Source organism: Trachypithecus francoisi, unplaced genomic scaffold (genome assembly GCF_009764315.1).
Source record: "Trachypithecus francoisi isolate TF-2019V2 unplaced genomic scaffold, Tfra_2.0 Lachesis_group12, whole genome shotgun sequence".
NCBI classification, from domain to species: domain Eukaryota; kingdom Metazoa; phylum Chordata; class Mammalia; order Primates; family Cercopithecidae; genus Trachypithecus; species Trachypithecus francoisi.
Window position 1 is genome coordinate 56094495 of NW_022681457.1, and position 27963 is coordinate 56122457.

Here is a 27963-nt window from a genome sequence, read left to right on the forward strand (position 1 = left end):
TTTCTGTTAAATGTTAGTGCCATGCAGTGCATGTCGATGATTCAAACTACCTGCCTTCCATGAGTACACAGATACAGTCAAATATTGTAGTTATCTAGACACTTTTTTTTTTTTTTTTTTTTGAGACGGAGTCTTGCTCTGCCACCCAGACTGGAGTGCAGTGGCCGGATCTCAGCTCACTGCAAGCTCCGCCTCCCGGGTGTACGCCATTCTCCTGCCTCAGCCTCCCGAGTAGCTGGGACTACAGGCGCCCGCCTCGTCGCCCGGCTAGTTTTTTGTATTTTTAAGTAGAGACGGGGTTTCACCGTATTAGCCAGGATGGTCTCGATCTCCTGACCTCGTGATTCGCCCGTCTCGGCCTCCCAAAGTGCTGGGATTACAGGCTTGAGCCACCGCGCCCGGCCTAGACACTTTTTTTAATGGTACATCAATGTTGCATACCAGATCTTATGAGTAAACATTACTTTTATTATTATTTTGCAGTTCTATAGGTGTGCTTTTAGTGTCCGTTTCTTAATATCAGTGTATTGTGTTTTTTTGTTTTACTTACATAATTGTAATTCTAGACAATTTGCAATTCTGTTTGTGCACTTTAAGTCAATGTAGGGTTTAGTTAGGAAATAAATTAGCCATATATTTATCACCATCAGATTATCTGTTTCTGTTTTTATCTATAAATATGACCCCAATTATGATTATGGTTTATCTTGTATATATTTTTTCTTAGTTGATTTTCAGCGGTTGTTTTATCTTATCTGAGCAGTTGTGGAAATAATCTTATTTTTGCCCCGTCTTTAATAATGAATATATATTTCCTTTGTGTGAGAGAAACACTTTTGTGATTTGAAGGTAATTTTAGAAAATATTTATAATTCTGCATTTAGTTTTCCTTCTAAAATAATTTTTTTAAAAACAGATAACATAAAATTGATTATTTAAAAATCTATTTAAGTGTACTTTTTATGGCCAGGCATGGTAGTGGCTCACCTGGTAATCCCAGAAATTTAAGAGGTCAAAACACTTGAGCCCAAACATTTGAGACAAGCTGGGGAAACATATAAAGACTTGCTCTAGGCTGGGCGCAGTGGCTCAAGCCTGTAATCCCAGCACTTTGGGAGGCCGAGACGGGTGGATCACAAGGTCAGGAGATCGAGACCATCCTGGCTAACATGGTGAAACCCTGTCTCTGCTAAAAAATACAAAAAACTAGCCGGGAGAGGTGGCGGGCACCTGTAGTCCCAGCTACTCGGGAGGCTGAGGCAGGAGAATGGCGTAAACCCGGGAGGCGGAGCTTGCAGTGAGCTGAGATCCGGCCACTGTACTCCAGCCTGGGTGACAGAGCAAGACTCCGTCTCCAAAAATAAAAAATAAAAAAAAAAATAACGACTTGCTCTAGACAAAAAACTTTAAAATAACAAGCCATGGTGGTGTGCACCTGTGGTTCCAGCAACCTGGGAGATCAAAGGACAAGGAGCACTTTATCCTGGGAGTTTCAGGCTGAAGTGAGCCATAGTTTTGCCACTGCACACCAGCTTGGGTGACAAAGTGAGACCTTCTGTCAAAAAAAAAGCTGTGGATTTCAGGCATGTTAAAGTATATTCACCTGGTTATGCAAAAGGCTTCTAGAAATTCCACAGCTTGTAAAACTAAAACTCAATACCCACTAAGTAACAACTGCCCATTTTACCCTTTCTCCAGCCTTGGCAAACACCTTTCCACTTTCTGTTTTTATGAGTCTGACTATTTAACTTGTCTCATGTAAATGGAATCATGTAGTATCTATCATTTTGTTACTGGTTTATTTCACGTTACATAATATTTTCAAAATTTACCTTAAAATGTGACAAGATTTTCTTTTTGAAGCCTGAATAGGCCAGGTGCGGCGGCTCAAGCCTGTAATCCCAGCACTTTGGGAGGCCGAGACGGGTGGATCACGAGGTCAGGAGATCGAGACCATCCTGGCTAACACCGTGAAACCCCATATCTACTAAAAAATACAAAAAACTAGCCGAACGAGGTGGCGGGCGCCTGTAGTCGCAGCTACTCAGGAGGCTGAAGCAGGAGAATGGCGTAAACCAGGGCGGCGGAGCTTGCAGTGAGCTGATATCCGGCCACTGCACTCCAGCCTGGGTGACAGAGCGAGACTCCGTCTCAAAAAAAAAAAAAAAAAAAAAAAGGCCTGAATAATATTCCTTGTCTTTATACGTTAAATTTTTTGGATGTATTTATAAATCAAGGGACATCTAAATTCTTTCAGCCTTTTGACTTTTGTGAATTCTGGTACAATAAGCGTAAACGTTTAAATATCTCTTCCAGGTTCTGTGTTGCATACTTTGGAAATAAATTTATAAATAAGATTGCTATAATTGATTTTAATTTTGTGTTTAATTATCTGAGGAACATTTGTAACATTTTAAAATAATGCCTGCATCTTTGTTTTCCACCAACAATTAACATAGGTTTCCTTTTTATAGCATCATCAACAGATTTGGTTTTCTTAAAAAATTGTTAGTGGCTATTCTAATGGGTGTGAAGTTATTTTGTCTTTCATTGTAATTTTTATACATTCCTCTACAAAAGAGTAATTCTGTGTGTCTGTTCAAATACTCTTCCTGTTTATACTTTTGATAAAAATTTAGTTTAATTAGTTTTCCATTTCTAAATCCCATTATTCAACTTTATTGTTCAGTTTTAAGAGTTGCTTATATATTCTGAATATTAACTTCAATCACATGTGATTTGCAAATATTTTCACTGATTTCCTGGGAGGAATTGTCACTCTCTTGAATTTTTTTTTTGATGTTCAAAAATTTCTAAGTATATTTCAGTTAAATTTTTCTGTTCTTTTCTTTGTTGCTTATGCATTTAATGTCATTTAAGAAAATGATTCCGGCCAGGCACAGTGGCTCAAGCCTGTAATCCCAGCACTTTGGGAGGCCGAGACGGGTGGATCACAAGGTCAGGAGATCGAGATCATCCTGGCTAATACGGTGAAACCCCGTCTCTACTAAAAAATACAAAAAACTAGCCGGGAGAGGTGGCGGACCCCTGTAGTCCCAGCTACTTGGGAGGCTGAGTCAGGAGAATGGCGTAAACCCGGGAGGCGGAGCTTGCAGTGAGCCGAGATTACGCCACTGCACTCCAGCCTGGGTGACAGAGTGAGACTCCATCTCAAAAAAAAAAAAAAAAGAAAAAGAAAGAAAATGATTCCAAGGCCAATGTCACGTCTTTTCTCCATGTTTTTTAAAAGAGATTTGTTAGCTATTTTTTATATCTAAGTATTTTATTTAAATTTTTTTTGCATATGGTTCAAGGAAAGAATCCAGCTTTATCATTGCAGATACTCAGTTTTCAGCATTAATTTTTGAAGATATTATCTTTTCTTTATTGTGTGCTCGTGGCAGCTTTGTGGAAGATCACTTATTTACAGAAGGGTTCATTTCTGGGCTCCCTATTCTGATTTTTCATCTGTTTATCTGTCTTTGTGTCAGTACTACATTGTTTTGTTATAGCTTTTAATATGTTTTGAAATGAGAACGTATATTGGCTCCTCTTTTTCATGGGTGTTTGGCTAGTTATAGTTCATAATCAAATTGAAAAACTTTAAAGAATATTTCTGTTTAAAAAACCTGTGCTGTTAGTATTTTTATAGAAATTACGTCGAATTTGTTTACCACTATAGGTTGTATTGACATCTTAACAAAATTAAATTTTTTGACTCTTGAGCAAGAATATGTTAGTGATTGATTGATTGATTGATTGATTGATTGATTTTGAGATGGAGTCTCACTCTTGTCACCCAGGCTGGAGGGCACTGGCAGATTCTTGGCTCACCGCAACCTCCGCCTCCCGGGTTCAAGCAATTCTCCTGCCTCAGCCTCCCGAGTAGCTGGGATTACAGCCACCTGTCACCACTCCCAGCTAATTTTTTGTAGTTTTAGTAGAGACAGCGTTTCACCATGTTGGGAAGGCTGGTCTTGAACTCCTGACTTCAGGTGATCCACCCGCCTCGGCCTCCCAAAGGATCTTGCTATATTTTTTGGGTTTTTTTTTTTTTTTGAGATAGAGCCTCACTGTGTCATCCAGGCAGGAGTGCAGTGGCATGATCTCGGCTCAGCACAACCTCTACCTTCTGGGTTCAAGTGATTCTCCTGATTCAGTCTCCTGAATAGTTGGGATTACAGGCACCCACCATCATGTCTGGCTAATTTTTTTTGTATTTTTAGTAGACACGGGGTTTCATCATGTTGGTCAGTCTGGTCTCAAACTCTTGACATTAGGTATTCCAGCCACCTCGGCCTCCCAAAGTGCTGGGATTACAGGCGTGAGCCATGGTGCCCAGTTCTTGTGTTTAATTTTTATATACTTTTGGGTTTTCCTGTTTTACTTTTACTTTTAAGTTAGAATAATACCATCAGCAAATCTGTCCTGCCAAATAAAAAGAGAAAAACCTTTCAAAATAACCAAATTTTGAAAAAGCACACTGGCACTGCATATGCCCTACATATAAAGAATGCTGAAAAGCATCCCACTTATTCTAAAATTGACCACGTAATTGGAAGTAAAACACTCCTCAGCAAATACAAAAGAACAGAAATCATAACAGTCTCTCAGACCACAGAGCAATCAAATTAAAACTCTGGATTAAGAAACTCACTCAAAACCACACAACTACATGGAAACTGAACAACCTGCTCCAGAATGACTACTGAGTAAATAACAAAATGAAGGCAGAAATAAATAAGCTCTTTGAAACCAATGAGAACAAAGACACAACATACCACAATCTCTGGAACACAGACAAAGTAGTGTCTAGAGGAAAATATATAGCACTAAATGTTCACAAGAGAAAGCAGGAAAGATCTAAAATCAATGCCCTAAAATTACAATTAAAAGAACTAGAGAAGCAAGAATAAACAAATTCAAAACCTAGCAGAAGATAACTAAGATGAGAGCAGAACTGAAGGAGATAGCGACACAAAAAAGCCTTCAAAAAACCAATGAATCCAGGAGCTGGTTTTTTGAAATGATCAACAAAATAGACAACTAGCCATGCTAATAAAGAAGAAAAGAGAGCAGAATCAAATAGACAATAAAAATGATAAAGGGAATATCACCACTGATCCCACAGAAATACAAACTACCATCAGATAATACTATAAACACCTCTATGTAAATAAACTAGAAAATCTGGAAGAAATGGATAATTCCTGGACACATACACCCTCCCAAGATTAAACAAGGAAGAAGTCGGATCTCTGAATAAACCAATAACAAGTTCTAAAATTGAGGCAGTAATTAATAGCCTACCAAACAAAAAATGCCTGGGACCAGATGGATTCACAGCCGAATTCTACCAGAGAGAGGAGCTGGTACCAATTCTGAAACTATTCAAACAATAGAAAAAGAGGGACTCCTCCCTAACTCATTTTATGAGGCCAGCATCATCCTGATACCAAAACCTGGCAGAGACACAACAAAAAAAGGATATTTCAGGCCAATATCCCTGATGAACATGGATGCAAAAATCCTCAATAAAATACTGGTAAACTGAATCCAGCAGCACATCAAAAAGCTTGTTCACCACAATCAAGTTGGCTTTATCCCTGGGATGCAAGGCTGATTCAACATACACAAATCAATAAATGTAAACCATGACATAAACAGAATCAATAACAAAAACCACATGATTATCTCCATAGATGCAGAAAAGGCCTTCGATAAAATTCAACACCCCATTGATGCTAAATCTCTCAATAAACTAGGTATTGATGGAACGTATCTCAAATAATAAGGGCTATTTATGGCAAACCCACAGTTAATATCATACTGAATGGGCAAAAGCTGGAAGCATTCCCTTTGAAAACTAGCACAAGACAGGTATGCCTTCTCTCATCACTCCTATTCAACATAGTGTTGGAAGTTCTGACCAGGGCAATCAGGCAAGAGAAAGAAACAATGGGTATTCAAATAGGAAAAGAAGAAGTCAAATCGTCTCTGTTTGCAGATGACATGATTGTATATTTGGAAAATTTTGCAGGGCGTGGTGGCTCAAGCCTGTAATCCCAGCACTTTGGGAGGCTGAGACAGGAGGATCACAAGGTCAGGAGATCGAGACCATCCTGGCTAACACTGTGAAACTCCGTCTCTACTAAAAAAATACAAAAACTAGCCGGGCGTGGTGGCGGGCACCTGTAGTCCCAGATACTCGGGAGGCTGGGGCAGGAGAATGGTGTAAACCCAGAAGGCAGAGTTTGCAGCGAGCTGAGATCCGGCCACTGCACTCCAGCCTGGGCGACAGAGTGAGACTCCGTCTCAAGAAGAAAAAAAAAATAAAGGAAAAGTTTATCATCTCAGCCCCAAATCTCCTTAAGTTGATAAGCAACTTCAGCAAAGTCTCAGGATACAAAATCAATGCGCAAAAATTACAACTTTCCTATACACCAATAGTAGACAAACACAAAACCAAACCATGAGTGAACTCCTGCTCACAATTGCTTCAAAGAGAATAAAATACCTAGGAATACAACTTACAAGGGATGTGAATGACCTCTTCAAAGAGAACTACAAACTACTGCTCAAGGAAATAAGAGAGGACACAAACAAATGGATAAACATTCCATGCTCATGGATAGGAAGAATCAATATCATGAAAATGGCCATACTGCCTAAAGTAATTTATAGATTCAATGCTATTCCCATCAAGCTACCGTGGACTTTCTTCACAGAATTAGAACAAACTACTTTAAATTTAATATAGAACCAAATAAAAGCTCATATAACCAAGACAATCCTAAGCAAAAAGAACAAAGCTGGAGGCATCATGCTACCTGACTTCAAATTATGCTACGAGGCTACCGTAACCAAAACAGTATGGTACTGGTATCAAAATAGATATATAGACCAATGAAACAGAACCTAGACCTCAGAAATAACACCACACATCTACAACCATCGGATCTTTGACAAACCTGAAAAAAACAAGGAATGGGCAAAGGATCCCTCTTTAACAAATGGTGGTGGGAAAACTGGCTAGCCATATGCAGAAAACTGAAACTGGACCACTTCCTTATGCTTTATACAAAAATTAACTCAAGATAGATTATAGACTTAAATGTAACACCCCAAACCATAAAAACCCTAGAAGAAAACCTAGGCAATACCATTCAGGACATAAGCATAGGCAAAGACTTCATGACTAAAACACCAAAAGCAATGGCAACAAAAGCCAAAATTGACAAACAGGACCTAATTAAGCTAAAGAACTTCTGCACAGCAAAAGAAACTATCATCAGAGTGAACAGGCAACCTACAGAATGGGAAAAAAAAATTTTGCAATTTATTCATCTGACAAAGGGCTAATATCCAGAATCTACAAAGATCTTAAACAAATTTACATGAAAAAATTAAAAAAAACCTCATCAAAAAGTGGGCAAAGGATATGAACAGACACTTCTCAACAGAAGACATTTATGTGGCGAATAAATGTATGAAAACAATTCATCATCACTGGTCATTAGAGAAATGCAAATCAAAACCACAATGAGATACCATCTCACAACAGTTCGAATGACAATCATTAAAAAGTCAGGAAACAACAGATACTGGAGAGGATGTGGATAAATAGGAACATTTTCCCACTGTTGGTGGGAGTGTAAATTAGTTCAGCCATTGTGGAAGACAGTGTGGTGATTCCTCAAGGATCTAGAATCAGAAATACCATTTGACCCAGCAATCCGGTTAGTGGGTATATACCCAAAAGATTATAAATCTTTCTACAGTAAAGACACAGCACTATTCACAATAGCAAAGACTTGGAACCAACCCAAGTGCCCATCAGTGATAGACTGGATAAAGAGCATGTGGCACTTATACACCATGGAATACTATGCAGCCATAAACAAGGATGAGTTCATGTGCTTTGCCGGGACATGGATGAAACTGGAAACCATCATTCTCAGCAAACTAACACAAGAACAGAAAACCAAACACAGCATGTTCACTCATAAGTGGAAGTTGAACAATGAGAACACATGGACACAGGGAGGGGAACATCACACTCAGGGGCTGGGAGAGGGATAGCATTAGGAGAAATACCTAATGTAGATGATGGGCTGATGGGTTCAGCCAACCATCATGGCATGTGTATACCTGTGTAACAAACCTGCACATTCTGCACATGTATCTCAGAATTTAAAGTATAATTTAAAAAAAATGCTGAAGGCAGTTTCTTTTACTGAAATATAATGACTCAAGAAAATGACACATAATCATATAAAAATATACATTATATATATATATATATATATTTGTTTTTTGTTTTTTTTTTTTGAGATGGAGTTTCACTCTTGTTGCCCAGGCTGGAGTGCAGTGGCATGATCTCAGCTCACTGCAACCTCTGCCTTCCAGTTCCAAGCAATTCTCCAGCCTCAGCCTCCCAAGTAGCTGAGATTACAGGTGCCCGCCTCCATGCCTGGGTAATTTTTTGTATTTTTAGTAGAGACGTCATTTCTCCTAGCCTCTTGATCTGCCCACCTTGGCCTCTGAAAATGCTGGGATTACAGGTGTCAGCCACTGAGCCCAGCCAAAAAAATAAAAATGCATTATTTTCTTGGATAGATATGCACATACCAAAAAAAATGGAATTTCTTAGCATAATCATAATAGTGCATAAAACATTTTAAAGTATTTTCTATAGTTTCAAAAAAATTTAGAAAATAATAAAAACTTTGAGAAAAAAATATTTGTATGCAACTGAAATTCATCTTCTACCAGATTAAAATATATTATTATATCCTGTAGAGATTTATGTGATTCTCAGGGTATCACAAAAAATACAGATAAGCAAAACAAAATAAGAATAAAGTAAAGCATATCAATACAGGAATCAAAATGGTAGAAAGGAAGACTCAAAGAGAGAAAATGAGAGACAAAGATACAACAATCAAATTGTAAAGGTAAACTGAGGCTGTAGCCGAACCAGGAACGAAGACACAAGGCAAATGGCAGGGAGAATAGCCTTTTATTATGGCTTGCAGGCGAGGTTCCTCAGTCCAAAGGCGTGGGCTGAGGAAGTCGCGCTGAGGGAGGAGGGTAGGGGCTTCTTATAGCCTGAGAGGTAGGGAAGCTGGTTGTGCAAACAGGGCCTGGGGGGTCTTGAAACTATTAGAGCAGGAGTTGAGTAAGGGTCACGAGGAAGGGGTCTTTGGAAAGTTAACCGAAACTGCTGTTTATGAACTTGTGGAATGCGGGTGAGCTGCAGGTCATGGGGGAGTGTGGCTGCCCAGCTGCAACCTCTGATGTATGTGAGTCTGATGGTGTGTTCAAAGAGGGAGGGAAGTCTCTAAACAAAGGGCCTGCTCGAACAAAGGGCCTGCTATGCTGAGTGGTGCCGCCATGTCTGGTCTGGGTCCCTGCCTAACACAAATAAAATGATAAAATAACATTATTAAGTCTTTCTGCTTCAGAAAATTATTTAAACATGTATATAAAATTAACTTCCCAATTAAGAGACATAGTTTTAATAAGGAATTAGATAATTGTAAAAACCAAGATCCACTTGCCTTTGTATAATAGAGTCAGCAGAGATCAGATCTAATGATAAAAAACTGATAGTGGCAAGATGGATGTAGATATTCCATGCAAATATTAATTAAATGAGAGCAGAAGAGGTCAAAATAATGTTACTTTAGCTGTATCTTATTTATTTAGAGATGGAGTCTTGCTCTGTTGCCAGGCTGGAGTGCAGTGTTGTGATTTCGTCTCACTGCAACCTCCACCTCTGGGGTTCAAGAGATTCTTCTGCCTCAGCCTTCTGAGTAGCTGGAACTACAGGCACACACTACCGCGGCTAGCTAATTTTTGAATTTTTAATCAAGATGGGTTTTCATCATGTTGGCCAGGAAAATCTCGATCTCTTGACCTTGTGATCCACTCACCTTGGCCTCCCAAAGTTTTACAGGCATGAGCCACCACACCCAGCCTTGAGCTGTATTTTAAGTCAAAAACTGTCATATTTTATAAAATGTATTTTAAATCAAAACTCCGCAGAGACGCAACAAGTCATTAAACAATAATAGATTTATTTACTGGGAACCTATAACAAATTTGTATGTGTGTGTGTGTGTGTGTGTGTGTGTGTGTTTATCTCACATTAGGCTTGCAAAACATATAAGCCAAATATTGACAGAATTGAAGAAACATAGAGAACAATATAATTACAGTAGCGTATTTCTTTTCTTTTTTTTTCTTTTTTTTTTTTTTTTTTTTTTTTTTTTTTTTTTTTTTGAGATGGAGTCTTGCTCTGTCACCAGGCTGGAGTGCAGTGGCGCAATCTCGGCTCACTGCAACCTCCATCTCCCATGTTCAAGTGATTCTCCTGTTTCAGCCTCCCGAGTAGCTGGGACTACAGGTGCACACAACCACCCCCAGCTAATTTTTGTGTTTTTAGTAGAGACAGGGTTTCACCATGTTGGCCAGGATGATCTCAATCTCTTGACCTTGTGATCTGCCTGCCTCATCCTCCCGAAGTCCTGGGGTTACAGGCGTGAGTCATGGCACCCAGCCTACAGTAGCATATTTCAATACCCCAATTTGTATAATAAAAATAAAACAAGACAGAATAATAGCAAGACAACAGAGAACTTGAAGACAAGTTAAAACAATCATTAGTAACAGAGGTATGGAGAACACTCCTCAACAACATCAGGATACATGCCCTTCCCAACAGCTCATAAAACATTCTCCTTGAAAGACCACCTGTTAGGTCAAAATGAAGTCTTAACTTAATTTTTAAAAGTAAATTTTTATGGATTACTTTCTATGACCAAAATGAAATGAGAGTATGAAACAATAATAGAAAAAAACTGAAAAAATTATTAATATTCAGATATTAACATACTTATGAGCACTCTCCTGTTCAAAGGTTGAGATAAATATTTTGAAGATATCCATACTGTTCAAGGTAACCTACAGATTTAATGAAATATTCTTTAAAAGTTCACAGTACATTTTGAAGAAATAGAAACAGCAACTCCAAAAGTATACGGAATCCAATGAGACAATAAAATACCCAACAATCTTCAAAGAAAGAAACAATGTTAAAGGCATTGCAGTTCCTGATTTAAAAACGTATTACATATCTGCAAAATTAAAACAATTTGGTGTGAGTATAAAAGTAAAAACATAGACTAATAAAAAACAATGCAGCACATATATAAACTTTAACTTACGTGGTCATATGAAGAGTTATTTGCATGGTCATTTGCATGTTCATAATAATTGCAGCATAGTTACAAATTTTTAGTAGAGGGAGGGTTTCGCCCTGTTGCCCATGCTGGCCTCCTAGGCTCAAACGATCCACCCTTCGCTGTCTTCAAACTGCTGGGATTATAGGTGTGAGCCACTTCACCGGGCCCAATTTATTTTCTTTTTTTAAAGTTTTTTTTTTTCTGAAAATGGGAATGTATTGCCCTGTTTTGTATACATTGTAATCTTTAATTGATATTTGGACATATTTTAAAAAGTTACCTGTCACAATCTTTATTACATAGCTTTGTCCTGGCATAGTCTGAAAACAATTGTCTTCGCTAGAAATTCTGGGTGTCTTTCAAACATGTTCCTATGATGTGTCTTGTCTGAAATTTGGTGTTTATTGTCAGGCCTCTGAGCCCAAGCCAAGCCATCACATCCCCTGTGACTTGCATGTACACACCCAGATGGCCTGAAGTAACTGAAGAATCACAAAAGAAATGCAAATGCCCTGCCTCACCTTAACTGATGACATTCCACCACAAAAGAAGTTAAAACAGTTGGTCCTTGCTTTAAGCGATGATATTATCTTGTGGAATTCCTTTTCCTGGCTCATCCTGGCTCAAAAAGCTCCCCCACTGAGCACCTTGTGACCCCCCACTCCTGTCCACCAGAGAACCCCCTTTTGACTGTAATTTTCCCTTACCTACCCAAATCCTTGGAATGGCCCCACCCTTATCTCCCTTTGCTGACTCTCTTTTCAGACTCAGCCCGCCTGCACCAAGGTGAAATAAACAGCCATGTTGCTCACACAAAGCCTGTTTGGTGGTCTCTTCACACGGACGTGCATGATATTTATTTTTTAGTTAAAGAAGTTTATTCATCTTTCCTCTTAGTAGTCTTCATTTGCTACACCTGTTCCCTGTCTGTGGTACTGCAGTCTCTCTGCTGCTGTAACATTTACCTCTGGTCTCAGCAGACCCAAACTGTCATTCCAAAGTGTATCACCATTTCATTCAGCACTTTGTCATGGGAGATAGAAACCAGTGTCTGAAAAGGCCCCTACAAGCCATAAATAAAGATGATTGTACCAACGTTTTACTTGTATTTAAAGTAAAAACCAGGAGTTAGCAGTTTACTTCTAAAGGCACTATGTTACATTGGGGAGCAGAAACAGCTGTGTTGGGTAAATGTAACAGACTTTTCTTTCTATTTGGCTCTTTGCATTGTACTCACCTAGGGTACTGCATACACTTAACCCAGTTGTAACATTTCCACAAATGTTTTTTAGTCTGTATGTTTTTGATACATTTATATGCCTATGAAGAAATTAAGGCCTGTGGTGTTCCACTATGCCATCTTGTTTATGTAGTTTGTATAATTTTATAGGTTAGATTTGTGAACTATATTCATCTGAGTCTAGTAAGTGGCGTAACTTGTTATTTTTACTTCTTTCAGTTATGTGTTCTCATTTTGCCCAAGACCTTTGCCCAGAGCAGGGCATAAAACATTCTTTCCAAAAGGTAATACTGAGAAGATACAGAAAATGTGGACATGACAATTTAGAGTTAAGAAATGGCTGTAAAAGTGTGGGTGAGTGTAAGGTGCACAAAGAAAGTGATAATGGACTTAACTAACGTTTGACAACTACCCAGAGCAAAATATCTCAATGTGATAAATATGTGAAAGCCTTTCATCAGTTTTCAAATGCTAATGCACATAAGATAAGAAATACTGGAAAGAGGGGGGAGGGGGTAGGGATTGCATTGGGAGTTATACCAGATGTAAATGACAAGTTGATGGGTGCTGACGAGTTGATGGATGCAGCACACCAACATGGCACAAGTATACATATGTAACAAACCCTTGTAAGTTACATCCCTTGTAAGTTGGATTCCTAGGTATTTTATTCTCTTTCAAGCAATTGTGAATGGAAGTTCATTCATGATTTGGCTCTCTGTCTGTTACTGGTGTATAAGAATGCTTGTGATTTTTGCACATTAATTTTGTATCCTGAGACTTTGCTGAAGTTGCTTATCAGCTTAAGGAGATTTTTGGCTGAGATGATGGGGTTTTCTAAATATGTCATCTGCAAACAGGGACAATTTGACTTCTTTTCCGAACTGGATACCCTTGATTTCTTTCTCTTGCCTGATTGCCCTAGCCAGAACTTCCAACACTACGTTGAATAAGAGTGGTGAGAGAGGGCATCCCTGTCTTGTGCCAGTTTTCAAAGGGAATTTTTCCAGTTTTTGCCCATTCACTATGATATTGGCTGTGGGTTTGTCATAAATAGGTCTTATTATTTTCAGGTACCTTCCATCAATATCGAATTTATAGAACGTTTTTAGCATGAAGGGCTGTTGAATTTTGTCAAAAGCCTTTTCTGCATCTATTGAGATAATCATGTGGTTCTTGTCTTTGGTTCTGTTTATATGCTGGATTACATTTATCGATTTGCAAATGTTGAACCAGCCTTGCATCCCAGGGATGAAGTCCACTTGATCATGGTGGATAAGCTTTTTGATGTGCTGCTGAATCCGGTTTGCCAGTATTTTATTGAGGATTATTGCATCCATGTTCATCAGGGATATTAGTCTAAAATTCTCTTTTTTTGTTGTGTCTCTGCCAGAGTTTGGTATCAGGATGATGTTGGCCTCATAAAATGAGTTAGGGAGGATTTTCTCTTTTTCTATTGATTGGAATAGTTTCAGAAGGAATGGTACCAGCTCCTCCTTGTACCTGTGGTAGAATTCAGCTGTGAATCCATCTGGTCCTGGACTTGTTTTGGTTGGTAGGCTATTAATTATTGCCTCAATTGCAGAGCCTTCTATTGATCTATTCAGGGATTCAACTTATTCCTGATTTAGTCTTGGAAGAGTGTAAGTGTCCAGGAAATTATCCATTTCTTCTAGATTTTCTAGTTGATTTGCGTAGAGGTGTTTATAGTATTCTCTGATGGTAGTTTGTATTTCTGTGGGGTCGGTGGTGATATCCCTTTTATCATTTTTTATTGTGTCTATTTGATTCTTCTCTCTTTTCTTCTTTATTAGTTTTGCTAGCAGTCTGTCAATTTTGTTGATCTTTTCAAAAAACCAACTCCTGGATTCATTGATTTTTTAGAGGGTTTTTTGTGTCTCTATCTCCTTCAGTTCTGCTCTGATCTTAGTTATTTCTTGCCTTCTACTAGCTTTTGAATGTGTTTGCTCTTGCTTCTCCAGTTATTTTAATTGTGATGTTAGAGTGTCAATTTTAGATCTTTCCTGCTTTCTCCTGTGGGCATTTAGTGCTATGAATTTCCCTCTACACACTGCTTTAAATGTGTCCCAGAGATTCTGGTATGTTGTATCTTTGTTCTCATTGGTTTCAAAGAACATCTTTATTTCTGCCTTCATTTCGTTATGTACCCAGTAGTCATTCAGGAGCAGGTCGTTCAGTTTCCATGTAGTTGAGCAGTTTTGATTGTTTCTTAGTCCTGAGTTCTAGTTTGATCGCACTGTGGTCTGAGAGACAGTTTGTTATAATTTCTGTTCTTTTACATTTGCTGAGGAGTGCTTTACTTCCAATTATGTGGTCAATTTTGGAATAAGTGTGATGTGGTGCTGAGAAGAATGTATATTCTGTTGATTTGGGGTGGAGAGTTCTATAGATGTCTGTTAGGTCTGCTTGGTGCAGAGATGAGTTCAATTCCTGGATATCCTTGTTAACTTTCTGTCTCGTTGATCTGTCTAATGGTGACAGTGGAGTGTTGAAGTCTCCCAGTATTATTCTATGGGAGTCTAAGTCTCTTTGTAGGTCTCTAAGGACTTGCTTTGTGAATTTGGTTGCTCCTGTGTTCGGTGCATATGTATTTAGGATAGTTAGCTCTTCCTGTTGAATTGATCCCTTTGCCATTATGTAATGGCCTTCTTTGTCAATTTTGATCTTTGATGGTTTAAAGTCTATTTTATCAGAAACTAGGATTGCAACCCCTGCTTTTTTTTGTTCTCCATTTGCTTGGTAGATCTTCCTCCATCCCTTTATTTTAAGCCTGTGTATGTCTCTGCATGTGAGATGGGTCTCCTGAATGCAGCAGACTGATGGGTCTTGACTCTTTATCCAGTTTGCTAGTCTGTGTCTTTTAACTGGAGCATTTAGTCCATTTACATTTAGGTTAATATTATTATGTGTGAACTTGATGCTGCCATTATGATATTAACTGGTCATTTTGCTCGTTAGTTGATGCAGTTTCTTCCTAGCCTCGATGGCCTTTACATTTTGGTATGTTTTTGCAATGGCTGGTACCGGTTGTTCCTTTCCATGTTTAGGGCTTCCTTCAGGGTCTCTTGTAAGGCAGGCCTGGTGGTGACAAAATTTCTAAGCATTGCTTATCTGTAAAGGATTTTATTTCTCCTTCACTTATGAAACTTAGTTTGGCTGGATATGAAATTCTGGGTTTAAAATTCTTTTCTTTAAGAATGTTGAATATTGGCCCCCACTCTCTTCTGGCTTGTAGAGTTTCTGCTGAAAGGTCTGCTGTTAGTCTGATGGGCTTCCCTTTGTGAGTAACCCGACCTTTCTCTCTGGCTGCCCTTAAGATTTTTTCCTTCATTTCAACTTTGATGAATCTGCCAATTATGTGTCTTGGAGTTGCTCTTCTCGAGGAGTATCTTTGTGGCGTTCTCTGTATTTCCTGAATTTGAATGTTGACCTGCCCTACTACATTGGGGAAGTTCTCCTGGATGATATCCTGAAGAGTGTTTTCCAGTTTCGTTCCATTTTCCTCCTCACTTTCAGGCGCCCCAATCAGATGTAGATTTGGTCTTTTTACATAATCCCATACTTCTTGCAGGCTTTGTTCATTTCTTTTTCTTCTTTTGTCTTTTGGTTTCTCTTCTCGCTTCATTTCATTCATTTGATCCTCAATCGCTGATACTCTTTCTTCCAGTTGATCGAGTCGGTTACTGAAGCTTGTGCATTTGTCACGTATTTCTCGTGTCATGGTTTTCATCTCTGTCATTTCGTTTATGACCTTCTGTGCATTAATTATTCCAGCTATCAATTCTTCTACTCTTTTTTCAAGATTTTTAGTTCTTTGCGCTGGGTACGTAATTCCTCCTTTAGCTCTGAGAAGTTTGATGGACTGAAGCCTTCTTCTCTCATCTCATCAAAGTCATTCTCTGACCAGCTTTGATCCGTTGCTGGCGATGGGCTGCGCTCCTTTGCAGGGGGAGATGTGCTCTTATTTTTTGAATTTCCAGCTTTTCTGCCCTGCTTTTTCCTCATCTTTGTGGTTTTATCTGCCTCTGGTCTTTGGTGATGGTGAAGTACTGATGGGGTTTTGGTATAGGTGTTCTTCCTGTTTGATAGTTTTCCTTCTAATAGTCAGGATTCTCAGCTGTAGGTCTGTTGGAGATTGCTTGAAGTCCACTCCAGACCCTGTTTGCCTGGGTATCAGCAGCAGAGGTTGCAGAAGATAGAATATTGCTGAACAGCAAGTGTACCTGTCTGATTCTTACTTTGGAAGCTTCCTCTCAGGGGTGTACTCCACCCTGTGAAGTGTGGGGTGTCAGACTGCCTCTAGTGGGGGATGTCTCCCAGTTAGGCTACTCAGGGGTTGTGGACCCACTTGAGCAGGCAGTCTGTCCGTTCTCAGATCTCAACCTCCGTGTTGGGAGATCCACTGCTCTCTTCAAAGCTGTCAGACAGAGTCGTTTGCGTCTGCACAGGTTTCTGCTGCTTTTGTTGTTGTTGTTGTTAACCGTGCCCTGTCCCCAGAGGTGGAGTCTACAGAGACAGGCAGGTTCCTTGAGCTGCTGTGAGCTCCACCCAGTTCGAGCTTCCCAGCGGCTTTGTTTACCTACTTAAGCCTCAGCAATGGCCGGTGCCCCTCCCCCAGCCTCGCTGCTGCCTTGTGGTTAGATCACAGACTGCTGTGCTAGCAATGAGGGAGGCTCCATGGCCGTAGGACCCTCCCGGCCAGGTGTGGGTATAATCTCCTGGTGTGCCCATTTGCTTAAAGCACAGTATTGGGGTGGGAGTTACCCGATTTTCCAGGTGTTGTGTGTCTCAGTTCCCCTGGCTAGGAAAAGGGATTCCCTTCCCCCTTGCGCTTCCCAGGTGAGGCGATTCCTCCCTCTGCTTCAGCTCTCACTGGTTGGGCTGCAGCAGCTGGCCAGCACCGATTGTCCGGCACTCCCTAGTGAGATGACCCCAGTACCTCAGTTGAAAGTGCAGAAATCACTGGTCTTCTGTGTCACTCGCACTGGGAATTGGAGACTGGAGCTGTTCCTATTCGGCCATCTTGCTTCACCCCAAGTCCTCAATTCTTAACAGATATAAGATACTTCATACTGGAGATAAACTACAAACCTTAACGATGTGACAATGCATTTGAAAACACCTCAAACTTATCTAAACATAAGAGAAATTATGCTGGTAAGAAACTTTATAGACGTGAAGTACGTGACAAAGACGTTAAATGGTTCTCATGCTTGATGGCAGGTAAGATCATTTATACTGGAGATCACTCCTACAAATGTGAAGAATGTGGCAAAACTTTTAACCAATGTTCACAGTTTATTCCACAGAAAAGAATTTATACAGGTGAAAAGATTTACAAACATGAAGAATGTGAAAAAGCCATTAATATCTGTTCAAATCTCAATATAAGGGAGTTAATACTTATTAAAACCATTATAAGTGCAATTACTATCAAAAAATCTTTCTTTTTTTTTTTTTTTTTTTGAGACGGAGTCTCCCTGTGTCACCCAGGCTGGAGTGTGCAGTGGCCGGATCTCCGCTCACTGCAAGCTCTGCCTCCCGGGTTCATGCCATTCTCCTGCCTCAGCCTCCTGAGTAGCTGGGACTACAGGTGCCTGGCACCTCGCCCGGCTAGTGTTTTTGTATTTTTTCAGTAGAGACGGGGTTTCACTGTGTTACCCAGGATGGTCTCGATCTCCTGACCTTGTGATCTGCCTGTCTCGGCCTCCCAAAGTGCTGGGATTACAGGCTTGAGCCACCGCTTCCAGCCTAAAAAAATCTTTCATAAAATATAGGAATTTGAAGTGAAGAAGAGTATTTATTTTGAAGACAAACATTACAAATATAAATAGGTTGTAGTATCATTACTTGTATCACAGGTCTTATTGTACCAACTTATCCTACCAGCATTATATAAGGGATTATTTATTCTCTAATTGTTTTTATTTTCCAAATTCTACAATATAAACTCTGTAAAGACAGAGGCCTTTAATTTTAATCACCACTGTATTTACAATTTTTAATGAAAAAAATTTGATTTGACTTTGAAACATTGATTTTCTCAAAAACAACTGTGGTAAAATTGATTTGTTTGTTCTTCTCTGAGCATCATTTTGTTTTTAACAGCTCTGTTACTTTTCATATATGATTTCTCTGGCCCCCAATTTTTTTTCTTGATCATTCTCAGTCAGGGTTATTTCTCCTCAGGAGATACTGTAGCCAAAGGAGGTGCAATTCAGCACAGTCTTGAAGAAGATTGACTTTGATGGATCAGGTAAGCTCTGAGCATTGTAAATAAATATCTTGTAAAGGTGTATAATTTTTATTTTATTTATGTACCATAAATATTGATTAAGCTGTAATTTTAAAGATTTTTCTTCTGTTCTGAAATCTACAAATATATCTAACACCAATGCCAATATTTTAATAAACAGAACATATATGATAATATAATTATATATAATAGAATATATATATTTACAAAAATGTTTTTTTTTTTGCAAAAAAAAAAAAATTGGTTGCAAGCAAAAAACCCTAATACATTTATGTCTGTATAAGATATTTGTAGAATCAATTTTCCGAAGGCTCCAGGAACTTAAGGACACACACACACACATACTATATTAGGAGATTAAACATTTCTTCTCTGCTGGGTCCAGATATGAGAGTCATCACTCTGCCTGTGAGCTGGGTCCAAAAATAAGTCATATCACCTGTGGCAAAATCTACATAAAACAGTCACAATACAGTGTGCTCACAGGTAACGTTCATAACCTCAGCAGTGTGTTCTGTCCATATGTGAGGGTAATAATCCTTACTGTTGTCTGTGTGTGCACGGAAGAGTCACAATGGCAACTTTGTACTGGGCCCTGCTATGAAACTCTGTGAGACCTAAGGGCTTTATATTATATGCATGAATGTGGTAAACTTTTGAGAACTTTCTGCAAGTGGAAAACTCAGGACTTTACTCATTACCCTAAGCCCAGGTATAAGAATCAATACCTCTTCTATTGGCTAAATCTAGATATGAGAGTCATCATTGTACCTGTAAGCTTGGTTCAGAATTGAGTCACCATCTCACACATTGTTCAGGACCTCACCAGTATGTTCTGTCCATGTGTGGGAGTAACATTTCTAAGTCTTTGCTGGGTGTGCTTATGGAATGCACAATCTTACCTGTGTGCTGGATCCTGTTAGGACATTGTCACCCAAAGATGTTATAGGATATGCATGAGTGTCATAACCCTCTATGACATTGCCACAAATAGGAGACAGGAGACCTTACCTATTGGGGACCGTGCCGGGGGTGGTGGAGAATGAACAGAAACAAGAGACAAAGACAAACAGAGACCATGGCAGCCGCGTCTAGCGCCTCTGCCTCACTTTATTTATACTCCATAAATCCCACGTCAGCAAAAATAGCACAATGCAAAACAAACTTTCTGCACCCAGATATAACCTTCTGCTTAGTTCCTTGTCTCTAAGTTCTTTCTTATTTTGTCTGCCTTCTTGGCGCCTACTAGAGCTCATTAAAAGTTCAACTAGAGATACTGTCCTTGACTACTGGAGTTCACTGAAAGTGCAACTAGCTAGAGATACTGTCCTTGAGCCTTATCTATTCTTAGCATATTATTTTCAATGGCCCCTGCATTTCCCCCTTTTTGTTTTGCCTCAGTCCTAGAAAGGTAGCCCATACTTGTTCCTCTGTTTTCCTTTGTTTTTGGATGCGACGGAAGAAGCATCGGATCACCATGAGAAGTAAACCCAATCCGAGCGCCCATAGCAAGATACTTCCAGAGATGGTAGAAATCCATGTTTTTGTCTGAGTCCATGGGTTAAGGGCAGCAAAACTTTGACCCAGCTCCTGCAAGGTAGTGGCCCCGGACAATACATGGAATTGTTGTCGAAATGTTTCGGAAATGTTTTGAGTGAGTTTTTGGATGTCCAAACTAATATTTTTATGGCCTATTAATAATCTTTGGATTTCAGTCCAATTTTGAGAAACATTAAAAGGCACACGTATTACGCAAAATTGAGTGGAGTTCCAATCACATTGCAATGTTATTCGAGTACTGAGGACAGTGAGCTGATCTCCAAGCCACGTTAAGGCTTGCTCCACATTGTCCAATCTTTCAGCGAGTTGAGAGTCAATGTTCCGTTGTTGATGCCACAACCAATGAGATTGCTCATGCCATTGCTGCACAAATTTAGCATTTTGTATGCTTTGATGTAGAGCGAGTCCTGCCACTGCTGCAGTGGAGGCAATGGCGACAAGGCCCATTACCGAGGCGACTATAAGTCCAAGGGCACGACGGGTCCACTGGAGGGAAGTCCAAATATAAGTTTCAAGAGGTGATGCCCCCCACGGTCGCGTAAGGTTGACAGGTAGCCAAATTTCCTTATGAGCCCTGAGGATATAAATATCCCCAGTAGAGTTGTGCCACCAGGAATGATTGAGGCAAGACAAAAATGTACATGTATCTGTACAATTAACAATTCCTGTATCATTATCCCATGTTAAGTTCCCCGCTAACAATAGGTAAGGCTTTCGGACACAAGCAATAATATATCGGGAGATATTCCGATGTAATTGAATATGAAAGGGGTTATTTGGGTTACAAGAATTAAGGGACATATTCCCCACAAAAGTATTAATGGCATCACCTGCAGCTAATAACTTCCAAAGATGACTTTGTACTTGTAAAGAGTATCTAAGATGAGGCATAGGTGGCGACAAGCCTCCTTCACGCCATACCAAAGTTTCATTACCGTCAGCAGCAATACTTTTATTTACCCGGTGCCATTTCAAAGGTATGTGACCAAATTTTGTTTGAAAATCACCGTGCACACTCCAATCAATTACTTGCAGCCCATTATATTCTAATAAAATCCGGGGCTTAGTTCCCCGACAAAGTTGCCACTCCAATACCTCAATATTAGGGGAAACCTCTGGAATAGGACAAAAAGGTAAGGAACTAGGAATAGTCTCATTAATATATACAGTATGATTATAATGAAAACTTCTAGTTACAATAATAACAGTATTGGCAGCCACATGCCCAAGCTTCATGTGATTTCTGGAGACAATGAGGACTATTTCCCATGCAAATCGGAAGTCCTTCCACTCCAAATTGGTATGTGCTGTTTATTATTCCCGTTTCCCATTCTATGTTGTCCTTGTCCATATAGGGGGATGGCATCCAAGTAGTGTCATTGGTGAAAACCTTAACTTCCGCCTCCCCTGAGGCAACTCCCTGATACAAGGGTGGAAAGGGAATATAAGCCCAATATTCATACAAAGCCTCACTAAGGGAAATAAGTACCCCACTGAGGCACATCCAACCAAGGAAGAGATGCATGCTGAGTCCAGTTTTCTTTTCAACAGTATTTTAATCGCCTTGTAGGAAACCCCTCAGGTTCGCTCCCTGTAAGGACAAGCATAGCCCCGTCCCTGTTTTAGAACTTGCCCCTGAGCATACTTACCTTCTTCATTAGGATACCAAATCTTTAAATTGTCGGCAGGGACTATCGCCGAGGGAGGTGAGGAAAGATGAGTTACGGCAGTGGAGTCCTGCAATTGTCTCCATTGATTCAAAAAATTTAAGGTAAACAAAACCTTTAAAATCTGATTTCTGAGGGACTCATTTCCCCCTTTTTGTTTTAGCAGTTGAGTTTTTAAGGTTAAATTTGTGCGCTCAATGATGGCTTGACCTTGACTGTTGCCCGGGATACCGATGAGATGTTGAATATTGTATTGCTGTAAGAAAACTTGTAACTTATGAGAAACATAGGCAGGGGCATTATCAGTTTTAAGTATTAGAGGAATTCCCATGATGGCGAAACAAGCTAAGAGATGAGTAATAACAGAATCAGCTTTTTCGGATGGCAAAGGAGTTGCCCATTGAAAATGAGAGAAAGTATCAATGGTATGATGAACATACTTTAATCGTCCAAAAGAAGGGACGTGTGAGATGTCCATTTGTCAAATCTGATTAACTTGAGTACCTCGCGGATTAACCCCAGCATGGAAAGATGGAATGCTCAAAGGAGCACAAGAAGGACAAGCTCGAATAAGAGAATGAGCTTGTTTACGAGTTAAATGAAATTGTCGTTGAAGGCCAGAACTATTAGTGTGATGTAGAGCATGTTCTTGTTCTGCAGCCTGTAGGTGGCCGATTAAAAGCGAATCAATCTGAGCATTACCATGAACTAACGGTCCAGGAAGTTGAGAATGAGAATGAAGATGAGTGATGAATAAAGGAACTCGACGTTGGCTCAAAGTAGAAGACAACAAAGAAAAGAGTTTTTGAAGAGAAGAAGTAGCACAAAGAGGTAGAGTGGCTTGAGAAATATAAGAAGTAACATACACAGCATATTGAGAATCACTAACAATGTTACAACTGGTGGAAGGGAAATCAAGTAAGACCATGAGAATAGCAAGCAGTTCTCCCTGTTGCACCGAGGGATAAGGATAAACTGTAACTCGAGATAGATGAACATTCCAATATCCAGCTTTACCATTGCTACTAGCATCAGTAAAAAAGGTAGGGCCTTGAACAGGAAATAAAGATATTGGTGAGAAAGGCAACACAGAATGCTGTCTAAAAAATGAAAAGATCGGAGACTTAGGATATTGGGTAGAAAATTGTCCGACAAATGAGGCACAAGCAACTTGCCAAGAATCAGAAGTGGCAAGAAGATAAGTAATCTGACTATGAGTGAATTGAGAGATAATGAAGGAAGGATCTCCTCCCCAGAGTTGTCGACAGCAATGCCATCCTTTGATGATCAATTCAGCTAAATGATCGATATAAGTAGTCAAGTGTTTAGATGTTTTGTTGGATAAAAAAATCCACTCTAATGGCCGATTTGTTTGATGAATCATACCTGTAGGAGAATGTAAAGTATGAAATAAACAAAAGGAAAGGGGAATGTCAGGAAGGATATAATGTAGATGGGCCTTTTGAAGTTGTTCTTCTACAAGCTGGAGTTCCTGTAAAGCCAAAGGAGTTAAATGACGTGAGCTGTCCAAGTGACTGTCTCCTTCTAGAATAGAAAAAAGATGTTGTAACTGATACGTTGGTATTCCTAAAACAGGACGCATCCAATTAATATTTCCTAAAAGCTTTTGAAAGTCATTTAAAGTTTTGGCTGGGCGCGGTGGCTCAAGCCTGTAATCCCAGCACTTTGGGAGGCCGAGAGGGGTGGATCACGAGGTCAGGAGATCGAGACCATCCTCACTAACACGGTGAAACCCCGTCTCTACTAAAAAAAAATGCAGAGAACTAGCTGGGCGGGGTGGCGGGCGCCTGTGGTCCCGGCTGCTCAGGAGGCTGAGGCAGGAGAATGGCGTGAGCCTGGGAGGCGGAGCTTGCAGTGAGCTGATATCCGGCCACTGCACTCCAGTTCGGGCGACAGAGCAAGACTCCTCTCAAAAAAAAAAAAAAAGAAAAAAAAAGAAAGTCATTTAATGTTTTTAAATGATCGCGTCGAATTTGAATTTTTTGGGGTCGAATATTTCATGCTCCCAAGGTATAACCTAAATATTGAATAGGAAAATCTATTTGAATTTTTTCTGGGGCAATATTAAGTGAGTATAAAGAGAGCTGCGTTTGTAAGGATGTAAAAGCATCTTGCTGCTCTTTTTTGCTGGGTGCGGAAAGAAGAATGTCATCCATATAATGATATAAAATAACAGAAGGATGACATTTTTTAACAGGATTTAGAGCTCGATGGACAAATTTTTGACACAAGGTAGGGCTGTTTAACATATCTTGAGGTAAAACCTTCCACTGATATCGAGAAAGTGGCTGAGAATTATTAAAAACAGGAACAGAGAAGGCAAAACGCTCACAATCCTTTTGATCCAAAGGAATAGAAAAAAAAACCATCTTTCAAATCAATAACCATAAGTAACCAATCTTGAGGAATCATAGAAGGGTTAGGAAGGCCAGGTTGTAAGGATCCCATGGGTTGAATACATGCATTAATAGCACGAAGATCTGTCAATAGTCTCCATTTACCGTTTTTTTTCTTAATCACAAAGACAGGGGAATTCCATGGAGAAGTACTAGGTTCTATATGACCCAGGGATAATTGTTCCTGAACTAAGTTTTCCAAGGCCTCAAGCTTCTCACGTGTTAAAGGCCACTGTTCAACCCATACAGGAATATTAGTTTTCCATGTCAAGGGAAGGGATTGAGGCTGCTGAACAGTGGCTACATGTTTAAAGATTTTTCAAGGGGATTGTAGCCCATGTGGAACATCATATTCTTGGCAGAATTAGAGACATGAGGAATAGAAACAAAAGCTCCAAATTGTTGCAATAAATCTCGCCCCCATAAATTTAGGGCAATAGGAACAATATAAAACTGAACTTGGGCCATTTGACCATCCGGCCCTCGACAATTTAAGGATTGAGAACTTTGATACACCTCAGAGGCGGAAACTAATCCTGTAAGAGAAACAGCAACAGGCTGTTTAGGCCATTGCAAAGGCCATTGATCAGAGGCAATAATGGAAACGTCAGCTCCAGTGTCGACCAAGCCCTGAAAAATTTGTCCCTCTAGTTCGAGGGGAAACAAGGGTTTTTGTTGAGTTACTAAAGTTTCCCAAAAAATATGTTTACCCGTGCTTCCAAAACCTCTGGTTCTTTCTTGCCTCCGTGAAGGAAACTGAAAATAGGGTAGTACAAGGAGTTGTGCAATTCACTGCCCCTCTTTCAGGGATATAGGTTTATGAGCCTGAGCCATAATTTGAATTTCCCCTTTATAATCAGAATCTATAACACCCAAGTGAACTTGTAAACCCTGTAAAATGCTACTACTGCGTCCTATAAGCAATCCAACAGTATGTGGAGGTAATGGCCCAAAAACACCTGTAGCCAATTTAACAACTCCCATTTCTGGGGTGAGTTCAACAGCCTGTAAAATCACCACATCAGCAGCGGCGCTACCGGTAGTAGCAGAGAAAAGCTGAGCTAATGAAAATTGGGGGTTAACACTGGCTGACTGGCCTGCTGATGCTGGACCTCTGAGCTGACTGGAAATTGCAAATGAAGAGGGCTTGTATTGTTGTTAGGGCCCCAAGCTGAAGGGCCCCTCTGCAAGTTTCCCAATCCGGAGGTGAGAGAATTACTGTTTTTGTCCACTTTAGAATGACATTCATTAGTCCAGTGTCGCCCTTTGCTGCAACGACGACAGGGCTCAGTGGGAAGCTTTTTAAATTTTACTTTGGAGGAGTCACTCCTATTAGATAACTTACAGCATTCCTTTTTAAAATGACCAGTCTTTCCACATTGGAAGCAAACTCCCTTTTTTCCCATGAATGCCTTAGATAAAGCTCCAGCAAACAACTGAGCATTGTAGGCAGCCCCTCCCACTCCTGCACAGGCTCTAATAAAATCTTCTATTTGTAAGTTTCCAGCAGCCTTTAGAGGACGCAACAACCTCTGACATTCCTGATTAGCATTCTCAAAAGCTAGTGTGGTTACCAGGATTTGGCCTGCAGCCCCACTACCCACAGTCTTTATTACAGCATCTTGGAGCCGAGCCACAAAGTCAGGATAAGGTTCGTTTGCGCCCTGCAAAATCTTAACAAAAGACAAGGCAGTTTTTCCTGATGGTTCTACTTTACACCAAGCCTTTAAAAAAAAGTGCTTTAACTTGTGATAATGCCACGTCCTCAAGTCCAGATTGAGCCGCTACGGTAGCAAACTGACCAGTGCCTGTTAATTGCTCCTCTGTAGGTCCTGGAGGATTTCTAGTGGCATTGTGGCAGGCCTGCTCTTTGGCATCTTCCAGCCACCAACTGGGTAGCTGAAGCCACTGACAGCGGTCCAAAACAGCCTTCCCCAAAGTCTCCCAATCAAGAGGCAAAAACAAATTCTCAGAGGAGAAAGAATCTAGAAGTCCCATGACAAAAGGAGATTGAGGGCCATAATTAGCAACAGCTGCCTTCATTTCTTTAAGAAATTTAAATTGAAGAACATTATACTGCACATTTATACCCCCTTGAGGAAATTGGTCATTAGGACCAAAAGGTTGCCTAATAATGGGGAACAATTGTAGAGGATCCTCATCCTCTTGAGAATCCAATACCTTAATTACAGCTTTAGCAGTTGAAGCAGGAACAGCAAAAACCGTGCCTAAACGAGGCAGCATTTCCACCGGTGGTGGTGGTGTTAACTATCCTCCTCCTCCACCTTAGGTACTGATGGGGGTGGATGAACCCCGGGAAAAGTGAAAACAGGAGTGGGTGGAGGAGAAGGTTGAGGGGGAGATAACTGCAATTGTAAAGTTTGTTGTAACAATTGAACAATCGCCTGAAGCTCCTTTTGAATTTCTGATTCCTTTTCATGAGACACATTATCACACAAAGGACCTTCTCCTTCAGTTACAGAATTATCTAAAGGAGGGGAAATGGCTATCGGAGACTTCAAAGACTCCTTATCCCTGCCTTCCCCCTTTTCAGAGTCTGTCTCTAAGAGCTCCAAAGCCTGAGTAATAGAGGCACAAAGGGCCCACAAAGGTGCTGACATTACATCGCCGTGCTGATGCGCTTGACGAAGGGTCTTAACAACCTGTTGCCACTCTCACTTATTTAATTGTACTTCAGTTTGATATTGAAACCAAGGGCAATGTTGTTCCACATGAGCAAACAATTTCCGCAAAGTTCTCTCTTTTGCATCAACCCCAATCGAAAGTAAAAGCCCTTGTAATAATCTTAAATATTCTGAGGCCAAGGAACTGGAATTCCCCATAATGAAAGCTTAAGAAGGTTCCCCTTAACAATTCCCGGGTTTTACCTGCTCCTAGGGGGTTCCCCTTCTTGTTCCCCACTACTCACCCTGTGCACCGTGCTCGCTGCGCCACTTCTTGGGGCCCGTGCCAGGGGTGGTGGAGAATGAACAGATACAAGAGACAAAGACAAACAGAGAACATGGCGGCCGCACCTAGAGCCTCCGCCTCACTTTATTTATACTCCATAAATCCCACGTCAGCAAAAATAACACAATGCAAAACAAACTTTCTGCACCCAGATATAACCTTCTGCTTAGTTCCTTGTCTCTAAGTTTTTTCTTATTTTGTCTGCCTTCTTGGCACCTACTAGAGTTCATTAAAAGTTCAACTAGAGATACTGTCCTTGACTACTGGAGTTCATTAAAAGTTCAACTAGCTAGAGATACTGTCCTTGAGCCTTATCTATTCTTAGCATATTATTTTCAATGGCCCCTGCACTTACCCATTTCTCTAAATCTAGCCATGGGAGTAAAAATCTTTTCAATTAGCTGGGTCCACATATAAGAGTCATCATCAACCCTTTGAGTTAGGTTTAGATATGTCACAATCCCACCTGGTGGCAGGCTCCAAGCAGAAGAGAATGATAATATAACCTAGATGATGGGCCCAGTGATACGTCACAATTCCCGCTGAGGACAGGCTTTATGCAGGTAACTAAAATAACTTAGAT

General features: G+C 40.1%; 1 protein-coding gene and 1 long non-coding RNA gene across 4 annotated transcripts in view; both read right to left on the bottom strand.

Moving 5' to 3' along the window:
- The window catches only part of ZNF43 (zinc finger protein 43), a 534348-nt gene that overhangs the window by 497828 nt on the left and 8557 nt on the right, over positions 1-27963 (bottom strand). The gene's annotated exons all lie outside the window — the stretch shown is intronic.
- LOC117093757 lies at positions 21886-27467 on the bottom strand. Its single transcript, XR_004441219.1, has 3 exons — positions 27336-27467; positions 23748-23752; positions 21886-21917 (listed from the first exon to the last, which is right to left on the bottom strand). It is a non-coding gene; the product is annotated as an uncharacterized LOC117093757 (long non-coding RNA).